General features: G+C 41.5%; 1 long non-coding RNA gene across 1 annotated transcript in view; it reads right to left on the reverse strand.

The window, feature by feature from the left end:
- LOC124796338 overlaps positions 1–7517 on the reverse strand; it is a 378735-nt gene extending 371218 nt beyond the window's left edge. The window contains exon 1 of the long non-coding RNA XR_007016750.1: positions 7373–7517. This is a non-coding gene — a long non-coding RNA (uncharacterized LOC124796338). The remainder of the gene's footprint in view (positions 1–7372) is intronic.
- Between the last annotated feature and the right edge of the window lie 789 nt (positions 7518–8306).

The raw sequence follows: 8306 nt of genomic DNA on the forward strand, positions 1-8306 counted from the left end.
AAATGTTCGACTGCTGCCCTGGCCAGCACATTCTCCAGATCTCTCACCAATTGAAAGCGTCTGGTCAATGGTGGCCGAGCAACTGTCTCGTCACAATACGCCAGTTACTACTCTTGATGAACTGTGGTATCGCGTTGAAGCTGCATGGGCAGGGGAACATGTACACACCATCCAAGCTCTGTTTGACTCAATGCCCAGGCGTTGTTGTTGTTGTTGTTGTCGTCTTCAGTCGTGAGACTGGTTTGATGCAGCTCTCCATGCTGCTCTATCCTGTGAAAGCTTCTTCATCTCCCAGTACTTACTGAAACCTACATCCTGCTGAATCTGCTTAGTGTATTCATCTCTTGGGCTCCCTCTACGATTTTTACCCTCCACGCTGCCCTCCAATGCTAAATTTGTGGTCCCTTGATGCCTTAGATCATTCCCTACCAACCGGTCCCTTCTTCTTGTCAAGTTGTGCCACAATCTCATCTTCTCCCCAATTCTATTCAATACCTCCTCATTAGTTATGTGATCTACCCATCTAATCTTCAGCATTCTTCTGTAGCACCACATTTCGAAAGCTTCTATTCTCTTTGTGGTGTCACCGCCAGACACCACACTTGCTAGGTGGTAGCCTTTAAATCGGCCGCGGTCCATTAGTATACGTCGGACCCGCGTGTCGCCACTGTCAGTGATTGCAGACCGAGCGCCGCCACACGGCAGGTCTAGAGAGACGTCCTCGCACTCGCCCCAGTTGTACAGCAGAGTTTTCCAGAGATGGATCACTGACAATTACGCTCTCATTTGCCGAGACGATAGTTAGCATAGCCTTCAGTACGTCATTTGCTACGACCTAGCAAGGCGCCATAGCATTTGATAATTAATATTGTGAAGCTTGTACAGTAACGAGAGATGTACACCAATTGTGGATTAAAGTTAAGTATTCCAACAGCTACGTACTTTATTTGCTAGACTCAAATCCTTTAACTCTTCCAGACCTCACGCCAATCTGCGTGAGCTTAAAAGCGTGCATTTCGGCCTCCTCTAGCAACACGGTGTTGGCTCTTCTGCCAACACTACACTCTTCTTGTCCAAACTATTTATCGTCCATGTTTCACTTCCATACATGGCTACACTCCACACAAATACTTTCAGAAACGACTTCCTGACACTTAAATCTATATTCGATGTTAACAAATTTCTCTTCTTCAGAAACGCTTTCCTTGCCATTGCCAGTCTATATTTTATATCTTCTCTACTTCGACCATCATCAGTTATTTTGCTCCCCAAATAGCAAAACTCCTTTACTACTTTAAGTGTCTCATTTCCTAATCTAATGCTCTCGGCATCACCTGACTTTATTCGACTACATTCCATTATTCTTGTTTTGCTATTGTTGATGTTCATCTTATATCCTCCATTCAAGACACTGTCCATTCCGTTCAACAGCTCTTCCAAGTCCTTTGCTGTCTCTGACAGAATTACAATGTCATCGGCGAACCTCAACGTTTTTATTTCTTCTCCATGGACTTTAATACCTACTCCGAATTTTTCTTTTGTTTCCTTTACTGCTTGCTCAATATACAGATTGAATAACATTGGGGATAGGCTACAACCCTGTCTCACTCCCTTCCCAACCGCTGCTTCCTTTTCATGCCCCTCGACTCTTATAACTGCCATCTGGTTTCTGCACAAATTGTAAATAACCTTTCGCTCCCTGTATTTTACCCCTGCCACCTTTAGAATTTGAAAGAGAGTATTCCAGTCAGCATTGTCAAAAGCTTTCTCTAAGTCTACAAATGCTAGAAATGTAGGTTTTCCTTTCCTTAATCTATTTTCTAAGATAAGTCGTAGGGTCAGTATTGCCTCACGTGTTCTAACATTTCTGCCGAATCCAAACTGATCTTCGCAGAGGTCAGCTTCTACCAGTTTTTCCATTCGTCTGTAAAGAATTCGCATTAGTATTTTGCAGCTGTGACTTATTAAACTGATAGTTCGGTGATTTTCACATCTGTCAACACCTGCTTCCTTTGGGATTGGAATTATTATATTCTTCTTGAAGTCTGAGGGTATTTCGCCTGTCTCATACATCTTGCTCACCAGATGCTAGACTTTTGTCAGAGCTGGCTCTCCCAAGGCCGTCAGTAGTTCTAATAGAATGTTGTCTACTCCTGGGGCCTTGTTTCGACTCAGGTCTTTCAGTGCTCTGTCAAACTCTTCACGCAGTATCGTATCCCTCATTTCATCTTCATCTACATCCTCATCCACTTTCATAATATTGTCCTCAAGTACATCGCCCTTGTATAGACCCTCTATATACTCCTTCCACCTTTCTGCTTTCCCTTCTTTGCTTAGAACTGGGTTTCCATCTGAACTCTTGATGTTCATGCAATCAAGGCCGTTATTACGGCCAGAGGTGGTTGTTCTGGGTACTGATTTCTCAGGATCTATGCACCCAAATTGCGTGAAAATGTAATCACATGTCAGTTCTAGTATAATATATTTGTCCAATGAATACCCGTTTATCATCTGCATTTCTTGTTGGTGTAGCAATTTTAATGGCCAGTAGTGGATTTCAGGCATTGCCTCTCACCAAGGACGAAGCATTGGCCGACGGCCTTCACGTAACGACTGAGAGCAGTTGCACTTGCGTAGAGTTGTGAGCGCTAACAGACAAGCAACACTTCGTGAAATAGCCGCAGAAATCAGTATGGGACGTACGACGAACGTATCCGTTAGGACAGTATGGAGAAACTGGGCGTTCATGGGTTATGGGAGCAGACGACCGACGCATGTGGCTTTGCTAACAGCACGACATCGCCTGCAGAGCCCCACCCGGGCTCGTCAGCATGTCTGTTTCATCCTAGACGACTCTAAAACTGTAGTCTGGTCAGATGAGTCCTGATTATAGTTGGTAAGATCTGATGGTAGAGTTCCAGTGTGGCGCAGTCCCCTCGAAGCCATAGAGTCAAGTCGTCAACAAGGCACTGTGCAAGCAGGTGGTGGCTCGATAACGGTGTAAAATTTGTTTACATTGACTGGAAATGGCTACTTGGAGACCATTTGCAGCCACTCATGGGCTTCATGTTCCCAAACAGCGGTGGAGTAATTATGGATGACAATGCGCCATGTCCCTGGCCACACTCGTTCGCAACTGGTTTGAAGAACATTTTGGATAATTCGAGAGAATGATCTGTCTCTCTCGCTCCCCCGCCCCAGATCGCCCGACATGAATCTCATCGAACATTTATGGGACACAGTGGAGAGGTCAGTTCGCACGCAAAATCCTGTACCGGCAACACTCTTAGAATTATGGACGGGTCTCTTGAAATCTGGCAGAAAATCCAAAGAGATTTTGATCGTATGTAAAGTACACCAGCGGCAGGACACAATCAATATCTTCACCGCACAACGGCAACGGTGGTGTTACTCATGACTGTTCTCCTAATGCAAAGTTACTAAACCTGGTTTTCCAGAACTCCTTCACCAAAGAAGACGCAATAAATATTCCACAATTTGAGTCAACCGCTAACATGAGTAACTTAGAAATAGATACCCTCGGTGTAGATGAGCAACAATCTTCTGGTCCAGGTTGTGCACCAGTTAGTTAGGTTCCTTTCGTAGTGTGATGTAATAGCTCTGTATTTACCGAATATATACGACCGCTCGATTGATGGCGGATTCATACCTAAGGACTGGAACGTTGCACAGGACACACCAGAACACAATAAAGAAAACAGAAGCAATCCGCTGAATTCCAGATCCCAATCACTGACGTCAACTTGCAGTAGGATTTTGTAACATACACTATGTTCGAACGTTTTGAATAAACCCGAATAAAATGATCTATTAACACATAGTCATCACGGATTCAGGAAGCATCGTTCTTGTGAAACACACCAAATAATGAGTGCTATCGAAATTGATTCCACACTTCAAGATTTTCGGACGCCTTTTGACATTTTTCCTCACAGGAAAACTTCTAATGACAGTGTGAGCCTACGGCGTTCTGCTCCCTGTCAATATGGTCACAGTACGCAGTAATCGACAGAAAATCATCGAGTAAAACAGAAGTGATATCTGGCATTCCCCAAGGAGGTGTTAGATGCCCTACGCTGTTCCTAATCTACATAAACTATTTAGCAGACAGTCTGAGCAACCCTCTTAGTTTGTTTGCACATGCATTTACCGTGTCAAAATCAATTGCAAAATGACTTAGACAATATGTCTGTGTGGTGCGAAAGGTAGCAATTGCATGTAAATAACCAAAAGTGTCAAGTCATTCAAATAAGTTATAAAAGTTACACGATAAATCACACAAATTTACAGGCTGTCAGTCAAATAATTACCTAAGGATCGCGGTTATGAACAGCGGGAAGGCGGATCAAAGACTGCGTTTTATTGGTAAAATATTTAAATGATAAACTGGCTACGTTACGCTCGTCTGTCCTCTTTTGGAGTGATACTGTGCGGCATAGGATACTGACTACTTCCGATTGAGAGAGGACGTCCAAAAAGTACAAAGCAGGGCAGCTCACTTTGTGTTATTACGAGAAAGGGGAGAGCGTATCAAGGGTATGAGAGGAGAGATGGGGTGGTAATCATTAAAACAAAGGCGTTTCTCACTGCGGTGAGATCTTTTCACGAAATCTTTGAAGAAATCAGAGCTCGCACGGTAACTTCTACTGATCGTTTTCCCGACGTGCTCTTCTAGAGTGGAACGGTAGAGAAATTGTCTGAAAACTGTTCGATGACCCCTCTGTTAAGCTTCAACTGTGGAGCAGTCATGCAGGAATTCAGATAAACAAACCTAACTTGTTTAAAATTTGACAAAACCTCAGTGGTGTGAGCGTTGTGATTTGCGTACAACCAGATGTGAATGTCTGACAGCAAGGCTAGTTTACAGAGATCTGCGTAAAGCCTTTGAAACACGAATGAAAATTTTCTACACTGAAATGAAGGTAAACACAGTAACAAGGAAGGAGTTGTTATGAGCAAAACTTCTAACACAATATTACAAATGCATTACTTAACTCTCTGCTAAAATTTATTCTGTATTTTCGCTTGGGCCACAATGGCCCTAAGAAATCGTACATAATACAGTGTAAATGTAATACGATCATTACAACGCGTAATGTGAATTCAAAGATAAAGTGGAACGAATGCAGAGTGTTTCTGGACTTAACGTCAAAACAATATGTTTCAAATAACAAAAAATGCAATAATAAATAAAAAACTGAACAATCTAGAATTTAGGGCTGAAAAATGCGTAATTCTGGGAAGGAAATGAAATGGAAAGACGGTAATCAGGCTGGCTTTCACAGATGATTTTGCAATAATTTCAAGAACTCTGATAGAAGCTGTCAATCAAATAAATCTTCTGGAAAGAATAGCTGGCAGAAGTTATAATAAACCAAGTTATTACATAACTTTTTCAGATTATGGAAACTTAAGATACCATTTTATTTTCAAGCATAGATGTACTTAGTTCCGGATGTATAGAGTCTCAATCACGTTTTTCGTTATTTACACAACGCTGCAACAGTCTGGTGAAGTTCTGCCGTGAATAAAGTTAGTCGAATATGCTGTATATCGGTATTTTTGTACGTTGCCGGGCTATGATACAAAAACTAGTCTTCGTGTCGATGTCACAACAAACTTCGTATATAATACAACTTTCTTCTTATTTTTATTTTATAAAACAAAAATATCCTCCGTTATGAGAAATGCCACTTATATTTGTTTAATTTACCAAACTACATTATTCTAATTGTATAACGTGATCCAATATCTATATTTTTGAAAAACAGTTATCTGTCTTGTCACTTTCGTAAATCTCCTTTATTTTCATAATTTTTCGAAATATTTTCGCGTGTGAAACATATCAATTAACTTGGATTTCTGTTAAGTTTTAAAAGAGGTAATTTGAACAACTAAATGTTGAGTCATCGAATATTCTGGATGCATCTGGAACAATATCTCATGGATAAACCAAGCAATTTCGGCGTCAAAAGGTGTCACTATTGTTTCGACCGTAACCAAGTGTAGTTCACAATACGACGTTTTGCTACGCAAACTGTGACTTATTTGCTGTGGAAAACGTTTTATGCTGTGTTTACTGAATTGGAAGAAGTGCAAATAAAAAGTGGATACGCTAAAATTAATGAGTTATATTTCAGTCTTGGCTGAAAAACAGCCTTAGACCTAAATCTATCTTTTATAAATGGTTGTGACTTCAACAGGAATCCTAGAAGCAGGCGCGAACTGCCAGATAAGTAAACTGTATTTCGATACAAAGTTCAGCTGTAAAGCTATTCTTATGAATACTGCGATAGGAGTGTTCGTCCCAAAACTGTAATAAATTTGAACTTTTCAGATACAGCAGAAGTATTGAGGGTGGACTTCATAGAGTGTTCTCTGAATTTCAAAAGAAAAACATGAAATTCGTGACAAATATAAAAGAGGCAGAATAAATAGATAGAAAATAGTAAAGTAGAGCGAGAAAGTAAATTTAAAAGTATTGGAAAAAATTATGCAGATGTAAAAGTTGAGAATAATGCTTAACGAAATATATTTAGAATAAGAAACACGTATCTAGAAATATAAAATTGAAACACTATACGGCTATGATAAGACCACAATGGTTTTATGGATGTGAATGCTTCAAGGCGAGCTGTAAGCCACACAGAATAAAGACCCTTGAACGACAAATTATTAGAAACATGATGTGGAAAATAGAAACTAAAGATGGTTAGAAAATGAGAATTAAAGAAAATATCTAAAAAATGTAGAGAAAATATAAGATGTAACGGAAAGGTGAAATCTATTCTATGGGCATCTCTGCAGCATAAATGACTATAGGCTAACGACAGAAATATTCGTGTATTTCTGGAAATATGAGCACGAATTACAGGAATAATAAAACAACTAGAAAGAAACGACATAAAAGAATTGTAAGTAACAGAAAGAAAATATGTTTTAAATAATAAAAAACGGAATTCAGAATGCTTTTCAGACTGAATAAAAACGAAATCTGGAACATCATCATGGACAGAAGTAAAGTGAAGAATTGGGGAGATGATGAGGGAATACTGGAAAAAAAGCAAACAGCAAAGAGAGACGTGGTACAAGAGTTGTTAAAGCGGATGGTCAGTACCAAGAGAGAAACAGGCAAACGACTGAGCGTGGACACTTTCCCTTTCCTTAGTCCATCTAGAGCCTCACATCTCGGTGCGCTCACGTGTTGATCGCTAGGACTTCAGTGTATCGTGACATGAACTTGCCCGGTTTGGGATGAGTAAATCGAGGTACGGCGCTAAGGCGCACCACTAGACTGCTGTGGGCATTGGTTGCAGACCGTATTATGACGTGACGTGATGTGCAGGCCTACCTGTGGGGGCGGTCCGCGGCTCTGCACTGGAACGCCATGACGCAGCAGGCACGCACCACTCACACACCACGCGCGACGCACTGCTCACACAATACGACACACTGAACAGTGTTGCTGTACTCTCAAAGCCACTGGCCCGATACCACTCGGCTCGCGACTGATGACGGGAATCGGGAGCGCACGGCGGCACAGCTGTGAGCGGGCAGAGAGGGGGCTTGGAGAGAGGAAGGGCGGGGGGAGGGGGAGGGAGTGCCCCGAAGTGTCTCGCGTCTGGAAAGAGAGGAGGGGAAGCGGCCGCACAGCCAGCTGTGTTTACAAACAGTCCGCCAAGACTGGCGGGCTGCTGCGACAGCTGGGCGTTAGGCACATTCTACTCGAGCGACTTTCGCGTCTCAATAGACTACTTGCTACACGAGTCAATTGCAACGACCGATGTATTGGTTAAGACTTAAGTGATGCCAAAGTTCATGTATAACCTGTACTTTATTTATAAGTAGAGGAATCCAAAACGCTGCTGTTTAAAGTATTTCGTGCTTCATTGGTTTGTGATAGGTCTATTTTGGCTACAGTGTCTTATTCTAGTTGCCTTTTTCTATTCTTATATATAACTGTTTATATATATAATACATATGTAACGCTTCAAGCATTTGTAGACTTAGGGAAAGCTTTTGACAATGTTGACTGGAATACTCTCTTTCAAAATCTGAAGGTGGCAGGGGTAAAATATAGAGAGCGAAAGGCTATTTACAATTTGTACAGAAACCAGATGACAGTTATAAGAGTCGAGGGACATGAAAGGGAAGCAGTTGTTGGGAAGGGAGTAAGACAGGGTTGTAGCCTCTCCCCGATGTTATTCAATCTGTATATTGAGCAGGCAGTAAAGGAAACAAAAGAAAAATTCGGAGTAGGTATTAAAGTCCATGGAGAAGAAATA

Source organism: Schistocerca piceifrons, chromosome 4 (assembly GCF_021461385.2).
Source record: "Schistocerca piceifrons isolate TAMUIC-IGC-003096 chromosome 4, iqSchPice1.1, whole genome shotgun sequence".
NCBI lineage: Eukaryota > Metazoa > Arthropoda > Insecta > Orthoptera > Acrididae > Schistocerca > Schistocerca piceifrons.